Source organism: Acartia tonsa, chromosome 8, assembly GCF_053477335.1.
Source record: "Acartia tonsa isolate MP-2025a chromosome 8, ASM5347733v1, whole genome shotgun sequence".
Lineage (NCBI taxonomy): Eukaryota > Metazoa > Arthropoda > Copepoda > Calanoida > Acartiidae > Acartia > Acartia tonsa.
The window spans coordinates 5,121,298-5,142,492 of record NC_137267.1 but is presented as its reverse complement, the minus strand read 5'-3'; the positions used below and the strand labels follow the sequence as shown (position 1 = coordinate 5,142,492).

General features: G+C 32.0%; 4 long non-coding RNA genes across 9 annotated transcripts in view; 3 read left to right on the top strand and 1 right to left on the bottom strand.

Annotated features, from left to right (window-relative positions):
- LOC145325860 (uncharacterized) overlaps positions 1-21,195 on the top strand; it is a 270,432-nt gene that overhangs the window by 51,313 nt on the left and 197,924 nt on the right. The gene's annotated exons all lie outside the window — the stretch shown is intronic.
- LOC145325851 (uncharacterized) lies at positions 209-20,154 on the bottom strand. Of its 5 annotated transcripts, none has more exons than XR_013881613.1 (2): positions 20,052-20,154; positions 209-768 (listed from the first exon to the last, which is right to left on the bottom strand). It is a non-coding gene; the product is annotated as an uncharacterized LOC145325851 (long non-coding RNA). The 5 variants fall into 5 exon arrangements; XR_013881610.1 differs by lacking the exon at positions 209-768 and adding an exon at positions 11,443-12,053 and having other exon boundaries at positions 20,052-20,074; XR_013881609.1 differs by lacking the exons at positions 209-768; positions 20,052-20,154 and adding exons at positions 11,443-12,053; positions 12,269-12,312.
- Positions 3,466-4,171, top strand: LOC145325852 (uncharacterized). The gene is made up of 2 exons (XR_013881614.1): positions 3,466-3,503; positions 3,713-4,171. It is a non-coding gene; the product is annotated as an uncharacterized LOC145325852 (long non-coding RNA).
- Positions 14,845-21,195, top strand: part of LOC145325855 (uncharacterized) — an 18,936-nt gene continuing 12,585 nt past the window's right edge. Inside the window, exons 1-2 of one of the 2 annotated variants that reach the window (XR_013881618.1) lie at positions 14,845-14,892; positions 15,407-15,972. This is a non-coding gene — a long non-coding RNA (uncharacterized LOC145325855). Of the gene's footprint in view, positions 14,893-15,406; positions 15,973-21,195 lie in introns of those variants that run through there. The other variant, XR_013881617.1, reaches the window with a different exon arrangement.

Here is a 21,195-nt window from a genome sequence, read left to right as displayed (position 1 = left end):
ATGATTTTCTCGATTCCTATTTCCCGAGACCCATTAGTGTTTTTTGAGCTTCGCTACTTATGGATGTTGTCATCCTTGTTTTATTTCGTAAATTGGTATTTTAAAATGTAACTTAAAACGCTTATTATCATCCTATTGTATTAATTTTTCATGTCTTTCATATAAATAAAAGTAAAAATAATGCAGTTTTTTTTATTTATTTCATTAATATATATTTTCATAATTTTGTTACAATACTACACAATATTTCATTACATAAATGGATTTAGGATATTGCGGATATATAGACAGGGGAAAATTTAGTCTGCTATTGGCTAGTTCATTCAGTAGTCCACTAGGAAAATGGGGAAAGATGTCACAGCTTTTGGCCTACCTATCCTATTGATGTCCTAGTGGAGGGAAAGAAAAGAGAGATGGGGTAAATAAACCGCCTAGAAAAGAGATGGGGTATAGGTAATTTCCTGACGTCAAAAAAATAGGTATGCCGAAAGCAGTCACATTCATACCCATTTTCCAAGGGCGCTAAACACAGGTACTTCAGTTTGTTCAACCAAAGAATCCATGATTCCCATGATGTCCATGATGTCCTCCATGATGTCCATGGTGTCCATGATGACCATGATATCCTCGATGATGTCCATGATGCCCCGGATGAGGTCCATGATATGCTATGACCAGCGGTTCAGGTTTAGCCACAGCCCAAGCTGATTGGAAGGTACTAGCCAGTACAAGCATAGCAAACAGGATAAGACTGGAAAATCTCATTTTCTAAAAAAAAAATTATCAATGGGTGAAAAAATAGGAAGGTAGGGGACATTGAACTGGTTATTACACTAGTCCTCAATGTTTTATAATACTTTTTAAAACTTTGGGTACCACCAGTTTGATTCTAATTACCCCTCCCTCCCTGATTATAATAGTAATAAATATCCCTTATAAAAGTTACCTTATATGTGTCTGGATTAGGTGATACTTTGTAACTGAATCTAATTTTAAGAATTAAACCTTTTATACCTTCAAGCTTACAAGGACACTCTGCTAGATAAATAAATTTTTAGTATAATAATCAAGCACACTAATATTAATCTTACATACAAGTATTAGGATGTCTATCTAAGGATCTCACTCTAACCACTGAACCAATATGGTTCTCCTTGACAGAGAAGCTTCTTGTATGTCCAGGGAAGGTTATAACAATTAATTCTCATATGAAAGTAACATGATGCCTGTCTCTGTGTAGTGAAGAATCTCACTAACCACTGAACCAATATGGTTCTCCTTGACAGAGAAGCTTCTTGTATGTCCAGGGAAGGTTATAACAATTAATTCTCATATGAAAGTAACATGATGCCTGTCTCTGTGTAGTGAAGAATCTCACTAACCACTGAACCAATATGGTTCTCCTCGATAGAGGAGCTTCTTGTATGTCCAGGGAAGGTTATAACAATTTATTCTCATATGAAAGTAACATGATGTCTGTCTCTGTGTAGTGAAGAATCTCACTAACCACTGAACCAATATGTCTTGTATGTCCAGGGAAGGTTATAACTATTTGATAGAAAAATCACCAAAAAAATATATTTAAATTTCTTTTCAAAACTGTAAATTTTGGGTCAATCCACCCCCCCCCCCCCCATTTTCTTTAAAATATATGTAAAATTAGTAGACTATCCCTTAAAGGTGAATCTTTATACATGAAGCTTTTGCTATTAGAAGATTATAAAAATCTCCGCCCATTTCTTGGAAATTCTTAGGGAATTCTTGGAAAAAACTGTTAATTAAAAATGTTCTATTATTCTTTGGTATAAAAACATTTATTAAATCTTTATAAGTTGGTTAAAACTTGCGATGTCCAAACTTTTCAAATAATTTTAATCTACAAAAGGGTTAATCTAGTCTATCATCATTGGATATGCTTAAGTAAATTTAATAAAGGCTGTGTTGTGTTATGATTAGGACGAAACCCATATTGATATTTATACAGGATATTACAATCTAATAAAAATTTGATAATTTGTAATGCAACAACTTTTTCTAAAATTTTGCTAAATGCTGAAAGAATAGAAATTGGACGATTAAAAAAGGTACTACGCGAGCAATTTTGTATTTTTGTGGTATGAATCCTGTTTTTAATGATAAATTGAAAAGGTGCACTAATGGATTAATAATTTCATTCATAATAATTTCTTTAATAAGAAAGATTGAGATGTTATCCTCCCCACAACTCTTTTTGCTTTTAAGTTTATTTAGAGCATACAACAAGTTCTTTTTAGTTACAATACCAAAATTGAAATTAGTATCATTTTTCTCCCCAAGAAAGCTGTGAAAATTAGATTCAGAATTTGGTATATTTTCTGCAATTTTAGACCCAATACTTGAGAAAAAGTCGTTAAACCATCAGCTATTGACTTTGCCCCTGAATATGATTTTATGTCATCATAAATATGTTAGGTAAACTTTCCTTATGCTTTCTTCCATTTATAACTGAGTTTATAAGAGTCCAAGTTTTCATAATATCATGTGATAATTCTAGAACTTTATTGTGATAATAATCTTTTTTTGCCTTCATTAATTTATTTTGGTAAAGCCGATTTAAGTCCCTCCAATCGTTAAAATTAGTTTCATTAGGGCATTTGATGCGTTTTTTAAATAACTTATCTTTCTGTCTTTTGATAGCTGGCATTTTTGCTGTCACTTGAAAAAATTTCGCTGTATATAAGTTTAACCTTTAGCACATATGTTGTAATTTAACCTTTATTCCAGGTGTTTACTGCTCAGCGGTCAAACTATAACTAAGAATTTCCAAGAAATGGGCGGAGATTTTTATAATCTTCTGATAGCTAAAGCTTTATGTATAAAGATTCACCTTTAAGGGATAGTCTACTAATTTTACATATATTTTGAAAGAAAATGGGGGGGGGGGGCCCGGGGATTGACCCAAAATTTTCAGTTTTTGAAAAGAAATGTAAATATAATTTTTTTGGTGATTTTTTATCAAATAGTTATAACCTTCCCTGGACATACAAGAAGCTCCTCTATCGAGGAGTACCATATTGGTTCAGTGGTTAGTGAGATTTTCACTACACAGAGACAGACATCATGTTAATTTCATAATATAATAAATTGTTATAACCTTCCCTGGACATACAAGAAGCTTCTCTGTCAAGGAGAACCATATTGGTTCAGTGGTTAGTGAGATTCTTCACTACACAGAGACAGACATCATGTTAATTTCATAATATAATAAATTGTTATAACCTTCCCTGGACATACAAGAAGCTTCTCTGTCAAGGAGAACCATATTGGTTCAGTGGTTTGAGTGAGATCCTTAAATAGACATCCTGTTACTTGTATGTAAGAATAATATCAGTGTGCTTGATTATTATATCAAAAATTTATTTATCTAGCAGAGTGTCCTTATAAGTTTGAAGGTATAAAAGGTTTAATTCTTAAAATTAGATTCAGTTACAAAATATCACCAAATCAAGACACATATATATAAGGTAACTTTTATTAGGGATATTTATTACTATTATAATCAGGGAGGGAGGGGTAATTAGAATCAAACTGGTGGTACCCAAAGTATTAAAAAGTATTATGAAACATTGGGGACTAGTGTAATAACCAGTTCAATGTCCCCTACCTTTTTTACATCCCTAGTTTCATCTTTGACTACTAATGCTGAACTATACTTAAATAAATTTTTTTTTAGAAAATGAGATTTACCAGTCTTATCCTGTTTGCTGTGCTTGTACTGGCTAGTACCTTCCAATCAGCTAAGGCTGCGGCTAAACCTGGACCGTTTCTGGGAGGACATCATGGACATCACGGGCATCACGGACATCATGGGCATCATGGACACCATGGAGGACATCATGGACACCATGGGCATCATGGATTCTTTGGATGAACAAACTGAAGTACCTGTGTTTAGTGCTTTAGTGTTTAGTGAAAATGGGGATGAATGTGACTGCTTTCAGCATACCTATTCTTGTGACATCTTTTCCCATTTTCCTAGGGCATTACTGAACGAACTAGCCAATAGCAGACTAAATATTCCCCTGTCTATATATCCACAATATCCTAAATCCATTTATATATTAAAATATTATATAGTATTGTAACAAAATTATGAAAATATACATTAATGAAATAAATAAAAACTGCATTATTTTTACTTTTATTTATATAAAAAACATGAAAAATTTAATACAATAGAATAATAAGCGTTTTAAGTTACATTTTAAAATACAAATTTACAAAATAAAACAAGGATGACAACATCCATAAGTAGCGAAGCTCAAAAAACACTAATGGATCTCGGGGAAAAAAAATTACTAAAGAGCAGTGTAATATGTAACATAGAATTATGTAGAATATGAGTAAAGTATATTCCCTCTCTTGTAATTTTAGCCGTAAATCCTAAATAGGAATCGAGAAAATCACGAAACCCTAAAAATCTAGGAATCGATCTAGCACCCCAATTATTAGACAAATCCTAATAAAACTTATTGGAAATATGTAAGATGTAAATTAATTAATCCCTGAAAATTTCTCCCCTCTATCTTGAAAAGGAGTTAAGAAAATCATGAAAACTTTAAAATCTAGGAATCGATCTAGCACCCCAAATAACAGATAGATGGACGAAAAATGTATAGATTAGATGGGCATATGTCATAAGAATCTTCACTAAAAATTTCAGCTGTCTATCTTGAATAGGAGCCGAGAAAATTACATTTCCCCCAATATGTTACGGACTGACTGGCGGATAGAGTAGTTTTGCTACTAAAAATGCTCAAAAACTAAATTTAATTTTCAAAATTTCGTGAGTGATGACTGATGGTATCAAAATTAGAATTGTGATTTGACCCTCTACTTTCAATTTAAGATTTGAAAAATATTTTTAAAACCGAAACTTTTTTATGATTAGGGTTGGTCCGTCTATCCGGAACGGTTATCGTTGATTTAAACAAGTTAGAATTGTCTTATCGATTTAAACTTTGCATGGTGATCCCTCTAGCAGTTAGGTACGATTTAGAAAGCGTAGCAACTCTATAATTGTTACCAGAATGTCCGTATGTCCATTTTAAACATGTTGATTTTTAAACTTTTGTAATAGCTAATTTTTATGTGAGAAAATATTTGATTAATGTGATTTTTAGAATATTGATTCCTAGGACAACAAAATACAATGTTATAATCGAAGCATCTCAATAGTCAAGTCCTAAAAATGTACATGTATGTCCTTAAACAAATTAATTATAAATTACAAATAAGTTTATATTTTAATCCGACTTTTATACATTTATATTCTGACACTCGCTATAATGGATGCTGTCATCCTTGTTTTTTTTATGGGGATAGGGGGTACGGTGGGTTGAAGGTAAATATGAAGCTTCACTGTAAAGTAAGACCACTTTGGTCTAATTTTATATCGGAACATATTATAAGTTATAGACATACATACGCCACATATATACGGACTTTTTCTAAATTGTAAACAAATGAACATAAAATCGTCAATTTTAAAGATTTTATTAAATTTTAAAAACTGGGGAGCAAAATAGGTATATGACTATTAGATCATTGAATAAAATCGCCGCCAGCATCAATCACCGCCTCTACCCGCCTCATCAACCGCCGGCAGGCCAAGGTCAGAATGTAACTGTCCAAGCTGGCGAAGTTCTCCTTGATAGTGGCAATGAGGGAGGTCTTTGTGGTATGGGTACGTCTATTGGTGCATGCTTCAAAGTAGCCCAAGGTCCAAAAGTCCATTGAATTAAGATCGGGCTGCTGGGAGGCCCCATTTCCTTTGGAATGTGAGTAACCGCAGGATCCAAATTCACCCAACTTTCAAGCTACCCTTTGACACGGAGGCTCTTATTTGGACCACAGTTGAGCTAGAACGACGTTCTATACATTTTTGGAAATGGCAGGAAGATTCATCTAGGGTTATTAGTGCAATTCATAGTCTAAAATGAGTTTTAAGTTCCATATGGGTCTCTGACGTCGAGAAATGAGAAATTTTCACGATTTTTGACGTTTTTGACATCTCTAAATCTGCCACGTTTCACTTTGCCGTAGTACTAAAGCCAAGTCATTTTAGATAGAGAGCTCTAGTCTTTTCTAGTGTCTTACTTATGTAACTAACAGTATCCCCAGAAAGTTGCATAACTCTAGCTCATCTACAGATGGGCTGAGGTCCGATTTAGTGGGCCCTAGTTGAGAATCCAGATTATACCACCGGCGCACTTCGAATCTGCCTTGTTGAACATAAGTGCGGCCAGCTCGGAGTACGAGCCCATCTTCGCCCAAATGTTTTTTTGTGCTAAAAGGTCATTACCTAAGCTTGTTATAGTGGGGTCAAACGTCCTGATTGGTCAAGTAGTTTTGACGCTATGGCCGTTTTAAAAAAGTCTCTGGATATGTGGCGCACCCTGTATATCTAAGGATAAGCTCAACTAAAGATTAAAATTGAAAAACTAAAAATTTTGTGCATGTATTTTATCAACATATATATGTAGTAAAAAAATGTGGTTAGAATTCTGTAGATTACAACTTGTTGTTTAAACGATTGGACACTGGACTTAATGAACCAACCAATCCAAATTTATTAACACTCCCAAATTTGTTTAGCCAACGTATAAGAAAAACTTTATTATAAAACTTTATGGACCAGTGTTAAAAACAGCCCAATTTCCCCTTGCTCCATGATAAAATACTATGACAGCAAAATGGGCGCAGATTTCTAATTTGTACATTTTATTTAATTTAAACCAGTTTTAAATCTTTTGATAAATGTATGTGAATTTCTTAAAAATATGATACTACTTAAGGTGGGAGGAGATTTATAATCCATTGTACCCCCCCCCCCCTAAAATCTGTAATAATTTACCTATCATATTGTTTTAAATTTGATAAGTGTGTGTGAATTCGTTTAAACAAGGATGACAACAACCATAAAAGAAAAACTCTGAAACTGTAGGACAAAGAAAAATTAACATATGTAGAGAATCAGAACTGAATAATCAGAATATAAAAGTATAACAGTCGAAACCAAATTGTAAGTAAAACTGCTTAGATACAGGATAATGTTTGAGGACATACTTACATGTTTAGTAAAGAAGTATCATTATAAAATAACAAAGGAGGTTTTGATTAAAGTATTTTTTGTATGGGCCATGTTTGATTGCGCATTTTTTGAGTTTATAACATTTATAATAGACAAAAGTTACATACAAATGGTTTAGAGATTATCTTTTCTTTGTCAAGGCTTTTCTTTTTAAATACTCTGGGTACAAATTTTCCCTCCCTCCCTAATTGTATGATAGACAGCTTTCTGAGGATATTAAAATTATAAGCACTTTTAACAGTTATAAATCTATCTCAACCATAACATTTATAAATTAGTAACTACTGCTGCTTCATAACGAAATATATTTCAAAGAAAAAAATCTTCATTATCAATCGCATCTGTAATAGAAAACAACAACATAAATAAATGAAAAAAAAGCATTAAGAATTATACAAAAATAGTCAAAATGTTAAAATATATCATAAAAAATAAAATTTTAAATTCACAGCTACTGTTTAGATCTTTACTATAACACAACCAAACAACAAATAAAGGAGAAGCGGTCAAACTGGCTGTGTAATAAGAGAGAGAAAGGGAAGGGTATATAGTTTGAAAAAAATATTTTTTAAAAACAATTGCAACTGCATTTTGAATCAAGTTCTACGATTTAACAATGGTTCAAATTTTCTAATATAAAATTTTTCTCGGGCTAATCTTATCCAAGGATTATTACTTTTAAGTTGCTCAAAAGGAACAAATTGTAAATGGCAAGGGTTGTGGCCATTTTGTGAAAAATGTTGTCCTACAGTTTTTACAGAATTTGGTTCAATTGAATTTTTGTGTTCTCTGAATCTATCCACTGCTTTACGTCCTGTCTGTCCAATATATTGTGGATGAGATTTACAATTTCCATTATCTTTAGTACAAGTTATACAATATATAATATTTTCCAAATTACAAGTCAAATTAGATAAAATGGGAATAGTTTCTTTTGTTACAGAAGATACAATGTTGTTAACAAATTTAGGTGAAAATTTACATAACATACAATCATTACCACAATGTTTGAAACCTATCTTATTTCTGGAAGGTCTTTTAGGAACTAAACTTTTTGGCAACTTTGCTCTAATGAGAAATTCTCTCAATTTTTTTGGTTTTGTCCAGCACACTATAGGTGGCTCTGGAAAAATCTTTTCTAATAAAGGATTTTGTGTCATGACTTTCCAGAATTTAAACAAAATATTTGAAATATGTGGCAACCGTGGATCATATTGTAAACTAAGAATTGGGCGGTTTACAATTTTTTTCTCTACTTTTTTCAAGGCAGTTGACCTATCAATTACAGAAACACGTTCAAAAGCTTTTAAAATGTAATTTGGTTTGTATCCACGGGTCAAAAGTAATTCTTTTAAAGTATCTAATTGTTTTACAAAATCTAAATTATCACTGCAAATGCGTTTTAATCTCAAAGCTAATGAATAAGGAATATTTTCAGTTATATGACTAGGGTGACAAGAAGATGTAAGCAAATAAGAACATTTTTTGCCAGGTTTAACAAATAAATCAGTTTTAATATAACCATTTTTATCTATTTATATCACAGTGTCTAAAAATTCTACAGATTTGGTCTCGAAATTGTAAGAAGCTTTAAATTTGAGATAAGAATCTCCATAGAATCAATATAATCCGAAGTGTTAAGAACGGAGCAGCCACCTGTCTTATCGTTCGGTTTAATTGTGATTTGGCGGGATTTTTGAAGTTGAATCAAGTCATTCATAGCACGCCTCTCTGATTCAGGCAAATTTGTATGAATTTTTTTTTAAATCCGTACCTAGGACACAAGCCAATGAACCATTTAAAAATGTGTTTAAATCTGCAGAAGGAGCGTTTTTTGGAAAACTAGTCTTAACCTTATGCCACGGCTTTTTACCTTGTGTAGGTTCTATCAAGGTTTTTTCCATGTCGTCCTCCTTGTGAAGATTTTCACGCCATCTCATAGATCTGCCTAGCTTCTGAAACCCAGCGTGAATATCTGTAGTGTTAACAGATTTCGGTGTCACTGCAAAATTTAGGCCACGGTTTAAAAGGTCAGACATTTCTTTAGTTAATTCTATATCACTGTAATTAGTAACCAAAGAGTTCAAGCTTTTATTCTGACGTTTTATCTTTCGTCTATATTTTGTTCTTTTCACACACTTTCGACACTTTTTAACTGTAGAATTATTATTTGCTGAGTCATTGTTTGACTGAAACTCACGAGGAATAGGCTTATTATTTTTCTGCAACAAGAAACACAACTTATTTTTATGGACATTGAAAAATTGTTTCTTTAATTTTAACTTATCACTGTTGACTTTTTCCTCCAAAAATAAATGTAAATTTGGTTCCGAAATTAATCCATGCAGAGAAATTTTTAGGCTGCGCAGATGTTTTTTACATGTATCCAAATGTTTACTTTCCTCGACAATGCCTATCTTTAAATTATCAAAGCTCACATTTTGTAAATTTGTTTGAAAGTTTTGAGAAGCCTCGTTAGAAAATCTAACATTATGGTTGGCTTTTATCACAGAAGTTGGGGGCAAAACATTAAAATTATAAGATTAAATCTGCTAATAATTTTATGATTTTTATTTCACATTCGAAGTCAAACTAGAAAACTGTTTATTTACTAAGTATATTTGCGATAACTTTTATTTAATAGATTCTTCCAATTTTTAACATTTACAAAATGGCCTGCTTTATTGCTTCAAGATCCATGTCAGATCTATATAGGAAATAAATGTCTATAAATGAGCTCAAGTCTTCCAAAGGATGAATGTTTATAACTCATAGTGCTCCAATAATCCATAATAAACTCTCATTGCCCAGAACAATAAGACCCAATATTTTACTTTATTAGGAATAAATTCATTTTTTTTATTTCATGTTGCTATTTACATAATATTGAAGTATTTAATTACTATTCTTAAAACAGAAAATTTAAATTCATAACATAGTAAATTCAAGAAAACTTAGTTTTAAAATAAATTGATTCTAGCGCCACTTTTAATGTGTTCAGATTTACAAACAAAAATTAAAAACATTTTAGCCCTTTCATGACGGTTATATAAAAAAATATATATTGGAAAATAAATTCCATAATTCAAATTGCATTTTTGAAAGAATGAAAAAAGCATTGTTATAAATACGTATCTGAAGATTAAATAAAGAAATCGGCGTTATCCTCTTAGAAATTTTTAAAAAATTTTTTTTAAATTTTGTACAAAGAAACATCCATAAACTTTGTGAAGTTAATAAAAATCTAATAAGATAGAAAATGTGGTTAAAACATTAGATGTCAATAGAAATATATACAGTAAACTTTAAACATACATCTCTAAAACCATAAAATCTAATTACTAAAACTTTAGCATAATGGACGGACTGACTGACAAAGTTAATTGAATATATGATGCTTTTTAGTCAGCGAAATCCTCACAGACAAATTTGCTTTTTATTTTTATTTTAAAGCAAAACATAATTCTGATTGTGTAACAGACAGACATACAAAGTTCATGTAAGATTTTCCGCTAAAATATTTTTTAGTAGAGAAGCTACTATATAATTTGAAATATCCCTCTGTTTTTTTCTAATAACTCGGACCCTAAGGCGGCCTAAGGCCGCTTTGTCACTTGTACTCCTATAATAGCTTAAATTTCTTTACCTTAAATTTAGTTTTTAGGCATTTTTAGTAGCGAAACAACTCTGTTCGCCAGTCAGTCCGTAACGCAATGGGGGAAACGTAATTTTCTCGACTCCTATTCAAGATAGACAGCTGAAATTTTTAGTGAAGATTCTTATGACATATGCCCATCTAATCTATACTTTTTTTGTCCATCTTTCTGTTATTTGGGGTGATAGATCGATTTCTAGATTTTAAAGTTTTCATCATTTTCTCAACTCCTTTTCAAGATAGAGGGCAGAAATTTTCAGGGATTGATTAATTTTACATCTTACATATTTTCACCAAGTTTTATTAGGATTTGTCCAATAATTAGGGTGCTAGATTGATTCCTAGATTTTTAGGTTTTCGTGATTTTCTCGATTCCTATTCAGGATTTACGGCTAAAATTACAAAAGATGGAATATACTCATATTCTACAAATTTCCATTTTACATATTACACTGTTCTTTAGTAATTTTTTTTCCTGGGATTCATTAGTGTTTTTTGAGCTTCGTTACTTATGGATGTTGTCATCCTTGTTTTATTTTGTAAATTTGTATTTTAAAATGTAACTTAAAACGCTTATTATCCTATTGTATTAAATTTTTCATGTTTTTTATATAAATAAAAGTAAAAATAATGCAGTTTTTATCTATTTCATTAATATATATTTTCATAATTTTGTTACAATACTATATAATATTTCAATATATAAATGGATTTAGGATATTGTGGATATATAGACAGGGGATAATTTAGTCTGCTATTGGCTAGTTCGTTCAGTAGTCCACTAGGAAAATTGGGATAGGTGTCACAGCTTTTGGCCTACCTATTCTATTGACGTCATAGTGGAGGGAAATAGAAGAGAGATGGGGTAAATAAACCGCCTAGAAAAGAGATGGGGTATAGGTAATTTCCTGACGTCAAAAGAATAGGTATGCTGAAAGCAGTCACATTCATCCCCATTTTCCAAGGGCACTAAACACAGGTACTTCAGTTTGTTCAACCAAAGAATCCATGATGCCCATGATGTCCATGGTGTCCTCTATGATGTCCATGGTGTCCATGATGACCACGATATCCTCCATGATGACCACGATATCCTCCATGATGACCACGATATCCTCCATGATGCCCATGATGCCCGTGATGTCCATGATGACCATGATATCCTCCATATCCCAGCGGTTCAGGTTTAGCCGCAGCCCCAGCTGATTGGAAGGTACTAGCCAGTACAAGCACAGCAAACACGATAAGACTGGTAAATCTCATTTTCTAAAAAAAAATTATATTTAAGTATAGTTTAGCATTTGTAGTCAAAGATAAAACTATGGGTGTAAAAATAGGAAAGTAGGGGACATTGAACTGGTTATTACACTAGTCCCCAATGTTTTATAATAATTTTTTAAACTTTGGGTACCACCAGTTTGATTCTAATTACCCCTCCTTCCCTGATTATAATAGTAATAAATATCCCTCATAAAAGTTACCTTATATATATGTGTCTTGATTAGGTGATATTTTGTAACTGAATCTAATTTTAAGAATTAAACCTTTTATACCTTCAAACTTATAAGGACACTCTGCTAGATAAATAAATTTTGAAATATAAAAATCAAGGATTATTATTCTTACATACAAGTAATAAGATGTCTATCTAAGCATCTCACTATAACCACTGAACCAAAATGGTTTTGCCTGACAGAGAAGCCTCTTGTATGTCCAGAGAAGGTTGTAACACTTTATTATAATATGATTTAACATGATGTCTGTCTTTTTGTAGTGAAGAATCTCACTAACCACTGAACCAATATGGTACTCCTCGATAGAGGAGCTTCTTGTATGTCCAGGGAAGGTTATAACTATTTAATAGAAAAATCACCAAAAAAATATTTTTAAATTTCTTTCCAAAAACTGAAAATTTTGGGTCAATCCCCCCCCCCCTCCCCATTTTCTTTCAAAATATATGTAAAATTAGTAGACTATCCCTTAAAGGTGAATCTTTATACATAAAGCTTTAGCTATCAGAAGATTATAAAAATCTCCGCCCATTTCCTGGAAATTCTTAGGGAAGGAGGAGACATTGGAAAAGACTGTTAATTAAAAAAAATGTTCTATTATTCTTTGGTATAAAAACATTTATTAAATCTTTATAAGTTGGTTAAAACTTGGGGTGTCCAAACTTTTCAAATAATTTTAATCTACAGAAGGGTTAATCAAGTCTATCATAATTGGGTATGTACATAAATTTATTGTTTATTGTCTTTTCCCTTCAGATCCCAGAAAATTTTAGATAATACTTTTCTGGAAAAACCAAGATTTTATTTACATGACGATTTTACATGTCCCCAATAGTATCTGTATCAATTTTTAACACTGTATATCTCAACTTTGAAGCATTTTGCAGCCATTCTTGCAAAGGGTAGAAGATTTGAGCATAAGAAAAATGCGCTAAAACCATTTTTAGATGTTGACACCTAAGTGTTGCATTTTTGATTTTACTGTACTTTCTAAATAAAAACTAAAATATGTTTTTGATGTTCTATTAATTGTCCTAAAAAACGAAGATTATAAGCCATTAATCATTAAATTCTGATAACTATAAGTGGGATAAAATCACTTTCAAAAAAGTTCTCATAAAAAAAACACACTGTATAAAAAAATTCTAGGCGCTTCTTATTTTTCCCATTTTAATCATAAATGTTAAGGATTTAAGGTTTAGATTCCGCCCATTTTAATCAGTACAAAGTTCCAGGACTTATTGTCTGGACTCCGCCCATTTTTATTGGTAGCTTATGTTTATAATAGAGTATTTTACCATAGATTATAAAAATGAAGGATATAAAATAAGATATATTGACAGGGGAAAAGTGTTGTCAAGTTAGGTTGCTAATATGGACCTCATTTATTGGTCTGATTGTTCATCTAGTAGAATTTTGATTGATTGGTTCATCATGTTGAGTGTTCAAACGTTTCAGCCCCTTATTGTAATCTACAGAAGGTGTAATTTTGTGTATATACATTTTAATTTATTGACCTGATTCCTGATTTTTAAATGTGACCCAAAAATTTTGAGACTTAAATTAAAACAGAATCTTGGTTTTTCCAGGATTTTCCAGGGATCTTAGGGGATAAGACAATGAACAATAAATTTGTAAAGATGAAAATTATTAAAGAGTTTGGACATTGCAAGTTTCAATCAATCAAGTTTAATAAACATTTTTTACCAACGAATAAAAGAATATTTTTAATTAATCTTTAGGCAACAGTTTTTTCCAATATCTCCTCCCTTTCTTTGAATTTCCAGGAAATAGGCGGATATCTTTATAATCTTCCGATAAATTCTTCAAAGATTTACCTGTAAGGGATAGTCTACTAATTTTTGATATATTTTAAAGAAAATGGGGGGGGGGGGGGTGGATTGACCCAAAATTTTCAGTTTTTGAAAAGAAATGTAAAAATATTTTTTTTTGTGATTTTTCTATCAAATAGTTACAACCTCCCCTGGACATACAAGAAGCTCCTCTATCGAGGAGAATCATATTGGTTCAGTGGTTAGTGAGATCCTTCAGTACACATGGATAGCCATCCTTTCATTTTCATATGATAACAAATATTTATAAACCTTTCCTGGAGACAGCTTCTCTGTCAAGGAGGGACATATTGGTTCAGTGGTTAGTGAGATCCTTCAGTACACACGGATAGCCATCCTTTCATTTTCATATGATAACAAATATTTATAAACCTTTCCTGGAGACAGCTTCTCTGTCAAGGAGAACCATATTGGTTCAGTGGTTAGAGTGAGATCCTTCAGTACACACGGATAGCCATCCTTTCACTTTCATATGATAAAAAATAGTTATAAACCTTCCCTGGACATTTAAGAAGCTTCGCTGTAAAAGAGAACCATTATGGTTCAGTGGTTATAGTGAGATCCTTAGACAGACATCCTGTTACTTGTATGTAAAAATAATATCACGTTATCAGTGTGTTAATTATTATATTTCAAAATTTATTTATCTAGTAGAGTGTCCTTTAAGGTGAAGGTATAAAAGGTTTAATTCTTAAAATTTGATTCAGTTTCCAAATATCACCTAATCAAGACACATATAAGGTAACTTATTTGAGTTATTTATTACTAGGAGGGAGGGGACATATGATTCTAAATTGAACCGGTACCCAAAGTTTTGACAAAACAAAATATCACTTGTTGACCTTAAAACATTGGGCACCTATATTGGTGGGACAGTAACCAAACTTTTCATTCAACCAATACTCCTAATTTACAGTTTTGTCAAGCATCATTGGGGATGTACATTAATTTATCATTGATTGTAACATCCCTACTATATAGAAGATTATAAATTTACAATATTTCTATAAAGAAACTTTTCTAATAATGATTTTTACACAAGAGCTCAATCAATGATTACACATATCTTGTAAATAAAATTACAATTAGGGGTTAATATGTTTGGACACAAATCAATAAGGAAAAAATTATAATAAAACTTTGGGGGCTAGTATAATAAACTGCCCAAATATCCCCTTCCTCCCTGTTTTCACACCCATAGTTTTATCTTTGATTGCAAATTCCTGTAAATTTTACAGCATGATCTTTTTTTTAGAAAATGAGATTTACCAGTCTTATCCTGTTTGCTATGCTTGTACTGGCTGGTACCTTCCAATCAGCTGGGGCTGAGCCGGAACCTGGATTTTTATTGAAGAAACTTCTCGGAGGACTGTTTGGGGGTGGAGGTCATCATGGAGGATATAATGGACACCGTGGCCATTATGGAAATGATGGACCATATGGATACTATTGATGAATGAACTGACCAATAAATGGATTCCATATTAGTAGCTGTCTATTGAGCCCTAGGAAAATGGGGATAGATGTGACTGCTTTTGGCCTACCTATTCTATTGACGTCATAGTAGAGGGAAAGAGAAAGGGATGGGGAAAATAAACCACATAGAAAAGAGATGGTGTATTGGGTATTTTCTGACATCAATAGAATAGGTAGGCCAAAAGCAGTGATATCTATCCCCATTTTGCTAAGGCACTTTAGACAGCTACTAAATTAACGACAAATTATATCGATTTAAAATATTATATATTCAAATAACATTTATTATTGTAACAAAAGTTATAAAAAATTATATACATATAAAATGATTTTTAAAAAACTGAATTATTTTTACTTTTATTTATATGAAAGACATGATAACAATAAGCGTTTTAAGTTACATATTAAAATACAAATTTATGAAATATAAAAATGCTTAAAAACTAAAAAAAAATTAAGCCAAGATAGCAGTAAACAGTTTTCGGGTAGGGATTGTAAGACACAAAATTGGAGAAACCTCTGACTTTTCTTGAAAACATTCCCAGCATATTTACGTATATAAAGCCATGGCCTTTGTACTGCTTTTAGGCTGCTTTTTAATCACTATACATTTTTTGATGTTTATGGTCCGTTTTTCAAAATTTTGTGAGTGATGGTATCAAAATTAAAGTTGTCAATTGACCTTCTACTTTCAATTTAAGATTTGAAAAATATTTTTAAAACCGAAGCTTTTTATGGTTAGGGTTGGTCCGTCCATCCGGAACGGTTATCGTTGATTTAAACATATTAGAATTGTCTTATCTATTTCAAACTTTGCATGGTGATCCCTGTAGTAGTTAGAAACGATTTAGAAAGCGTAGCAACTCTATAATCGTTACCAGAATGTCCGTACGTCCATTTTAAACATGTTGATTTTTAAACTTTTTTAATAGCTAATTTTTAATATTCAATTAATGTGATTTTTAGAATATTGATTCCTAGGACAACAAAGTACAATGTTATAATCGAAGCATCTCAATAGTCAAGTCCTAAAAATGTACATGTATGTCCTTAAACAAATTAATTATAAATTACAAATAAATTTGTATTTTGATCCGACTTTTATACATTTATATTCTGATTATTCAGATCTTACACTCGCTTTAATGGATGCTGTCATCCTTGTTTTTTTTATGGGGATAGGAGGTGGGTTAGCTGTCCAAGCTGGCGAAGTTCTCCTTGATAGTGGCAATGAGGGAGGTCTTTGTGGTATGGGTACGTCTATTGGTGCATGCTTCAAAGTAGCCCAAGGTCCAAAAGTCCATTGAATTAAGATCGGGCTGCTGGGAGGCCCCATTTCCTTGTGAGTAAAGTGAGTAACCGCAGGATCCAAATTCACCCAACTTTCAACTTTCAAGCTACCCTTTGACATGGAGGCTCTTATTTGGACCACAGTTGAGCTAGAACGACGTTCTATACATTTTCGGAAATGGCAGGAAGATTCATCTTGGGTTGTCAGTGCAATTCATAGTCTAAAATGAGTTTTAAGTTCCATATGGGTCTCTGACGTCGAGAAATGAGAAATTTTCACGATTTTTGACGTTTTTGACATCTCTAAATCTGCCACGTTTCACTTTGCCGTAGTACTAAAGCCAAGTCATTTTAGATAGAGAGCTCTAGTCTTTTCTAGTCTTATGTATCTAACAGTATCCCCAGCAAGTTGCATAACTCTAGCTCATCTACAGATGGGCTGAGGTCCGATTTAGTGGGCCCTAGTTGAGAATCCAGATTATACCACCGGCGCACTTTGAATCTGCCTTGTTGAACATAAGTGCGGTTAGCTCGGAGTACGAGCCCATCTTCGCCCAAAGGTTTTTTTATGCTAAAAGGTCATTACCTAAGCTTTTTATAGTGGGGTCAAACGTCCTGATTGGTCAAGTAGTTTTGACGCTATGGCATATTTAAAAAAGTCTCTGGATATGTGGCGCACCCTGTATATCTAAGGATAAGCTCAACTAAAGATTAAAATTGAAAAACTAAAAATTTTTTGCATTTATTTTATCAACATATTTATGTAGTAAAAAAATATGGTTAGAATTCTGTAGATTAAAACTTGTTGTTTAAACGATTGGACACTGGACTTAATGAACCAACCAATCCAAATTTATTAATACTCCCAAAGTTGTTGAGTCAAGGTATAAGAAAACTATATTAAAAAACTTTGGGGACCAGTGTAATTAACAGCCCAATGTCCCCTTCCTCCCTGATAAAATACTATGACAGCCAAATCGGCGGAGATTTCTAATTTGTAATTTTTTTTAAATTTAAACCAGTTTTAAATCTTTTGATAAATTTATGTGAAATTCTTAAAAATATGATAAAACTTGAGGTGGGTGGAGATTTATAATCCATTGTAACCCCCCCCCCCCCAAAGTCTTTAATAATTTACCTATCATATTGTTTTAAATTTTTTATAAATGTATGTGAATTCATTTAAACAAGGATGACAACAACCATAAAAGAAAAACTCTGAAACTGTAGGACAAATGAACATTAACATATGTAGAGTGTCAGAACTGAATAATCAGAATATAAAAGTATAACAGTCGAAACCAAATTGTAATTAACACTGCTTAGATACAGGATAATGTTTCAGGACATATTACAGGTTTAGTAAAGAAGTATCATTATAAAATTAATTAAATTCTATTTTGTAAGGGCCATGTTTGATTGCGCCTTTTTTGAGTTTATAACATTTATAATAGACAAAAGTTACATAAAAATGGTTTAAAGATTATCTTTTCTTGTCAAGGCTTTTCTTTTAAAAACTCTGGGTACAAATTTTCCCTCCCTCCCTAATTGTATGATAGACAGCTTTCTGAGGATATTAAAATTATAAGATTAAATCTGCTAATAATTTTATGATTTTTATTTTACATTCGAAGTCAAACTAGAAAACTGTTTATACTCCTATAATAGCTTAAATTTCTTTACCTTAAATTTAGTTTTTAAGCATTTTCAGTAGCGAAACTACTCTGTTCGCCAGTCAGTCCGTAACGCAATGGGGAAAAGTAATTTCCTCAACTCCTATTCTAGATAGACAGCTGAAATTTTTAGTGAAGATTCTTATGACATATGCCCATCTAATCTATACATTTTTTTGTCCATCTGTCTGTTATTTGGGGTGCTAGATCGATTTCTAGATTTTAAAGTTTTCATGATTTTCTCAACTCCTTTTCAAGATAGAGGGCAGAAATTTTTAGGGATTAATTAATTTTACACCTTACATATTTTCACCAAGTTTTATTAGGATTTATCCAATAATTAGTGTGCTAGATTGATCACTATATTTTTAGGTTTTCGTGATTTTCTCGATTCCTATTCAGGATTTACGGCTAAAATTACAAAAGATGGAATATACTCATATTCTACAAATTTCCATTTTACATATTACACTGCTCTTTAGTAAATTTTTTCCTGAGATCCAGTAGTGTTTTTTGAGCTTCGTTACTTATGGGTGTTGTCATCCTTGTTTTATTTTGTAAATTTGTATTTTAAAATGCAACTTAAAACGCTTATTATCCTATTGTATTAAATTTTTCATGTCTTTTATACAAATAAAAGTAAAAATTAATGCAGTTTTTTTTATCTATTTCATTAATATATGTATGGTCATAATTTTGTTACAATACTATATAATATTTCATTACATAAATGGATTTAGGATATTGTGGATATATAGACAGGGGATAATTTAGTCTGCTATTGGCTAGTTCGTTTAGTAGTCCACTAGGAAAATGGGGAAAGATGTCACAGCTTTTAGACCACCTATTCTATTTATGTCATAGTGGAGGGAAAGAGAAAAGAGATGGGGTAACTAAACCGCCTAGAAAAGAGATGGGGTATAGGGAATTTCCTGACGTCAAAAGAATAGTTATGACGAAAGCAGTCACATTTATCCCCATTTTCCAAGGGCACTAAACACAGCTACTTCAGTTTGTTCAACCAAAGAATCCATGATGTCCGTGGTGTCCATGATGACCCCGATATCCTCCATGATGACCCCGATATCCTCCATGATGACCACGATATCCTCCATGATGTCCATGATGTCCTCCAAAAAGTCCTCCCAGGAACGGTTCAGGTTTAGCCGCAGCCCCAGCTGATTGGAAGGTACTAGCCAGTACTAGCACAGCAAACACGATAAGACTGGTAAATCTCATTTTCTAAAAAAAAGAAAATCATATTTAAGTATAGTTTAGCATTTGTAGTCAAAGATAAAACTATAGGTGTAAAAATAGGAAGGTAGGGGACATTGAACTGGTTATTACACTAGTCCCCAATGTTTTGTGATACTTTTTAAAACTTTGGGTACCACCAGTTTGATTCTAATTACCCCTCCCTCCCTGATTTTAATAGTAATAAATATCCCTAATAAAAGTTACCTTATATGTGTCTTGTTTAGGTGATATTTTGTAACTGAATCTAATTTTAAGAATTAAACCTTTTATACCTTCAAGCTTATAAGGACACTCTGCTAGATAAATAAATTTTTAGTATAATAATCAAGCACACTAATATTAATCTTACTACAAGTATTAGGATGTCTATCTAAGGATTTCACTCTAACCACTGAACCAATATGGTTCTCCTTGACAGAGAAGCTTCTTGTATGTCCAGGGAAGGTTATAACAATTTATTCTCATATGAAAGTAACATGATGTCTGTCTCTGTGTAGTGAAGAATCTCACTAACCACTGAACCAATATGGTTCTCCTTGACAGAGAAGCTTCTTGTATGTCCAGGGAAGGTTAAAACAATTTATTCTCATATGAAAGTAACATGATGTCTGTCTCTGTGTAGTGAAGAATCTCACTAACCACTGAACCAATATTGTTCACCTTGATAGAGGAGCTTCTTGTATGTTCAGGGAAGGTTATAACTATTTGATAGAAAAATCACCAAAAAATTATATTTAAATTTCTTTTCAAAAACTGTAAATTTTGGGTCAATCCACCCCCTCCCCCCCCATTTTCTTTAAAATATATGTAAAATTAGTAGACTATCCCTTAAAGGCGAATCTTTATACATGAAGCTTTTGCTATCAGAAGATTATAAAAATCTCCGCCCATTTCTTGGAAATTCTTAGGGAATTCTTGGAAAAAACTGTTAATTAAAAATGTTCTATTATTCTTTGGTATAAAAACATTTATTAAATCTTTATAAGTTGGTTAAAACTTGCGGTGTCCAAACTTTTCAAATAATTTTAATCTACAAAAGGGTTAATCTAGTCTATCATCATTGGATATGCTTAAGTAAATTTATTAAAGGCTGATGATTAGGACAAAACCCATATTGATATTTATACAGGATATTACAATCTAATAAAAATTTGATCATTTGTAATGCAACAACTTTTTCTAAAATTTTGCTAAATGCTGAAAGAATAGAAATTGGACGATAATTAGTTAACTTATTTTTTTCCCCTGCTTTAAAAATAGGTACTACGCGAGCAATTTTGTATTTTTGTGGTATGAATCCTGTTTTTAATGATAAATTGAAAAGGTGTACTAATGGATTAATAATTTC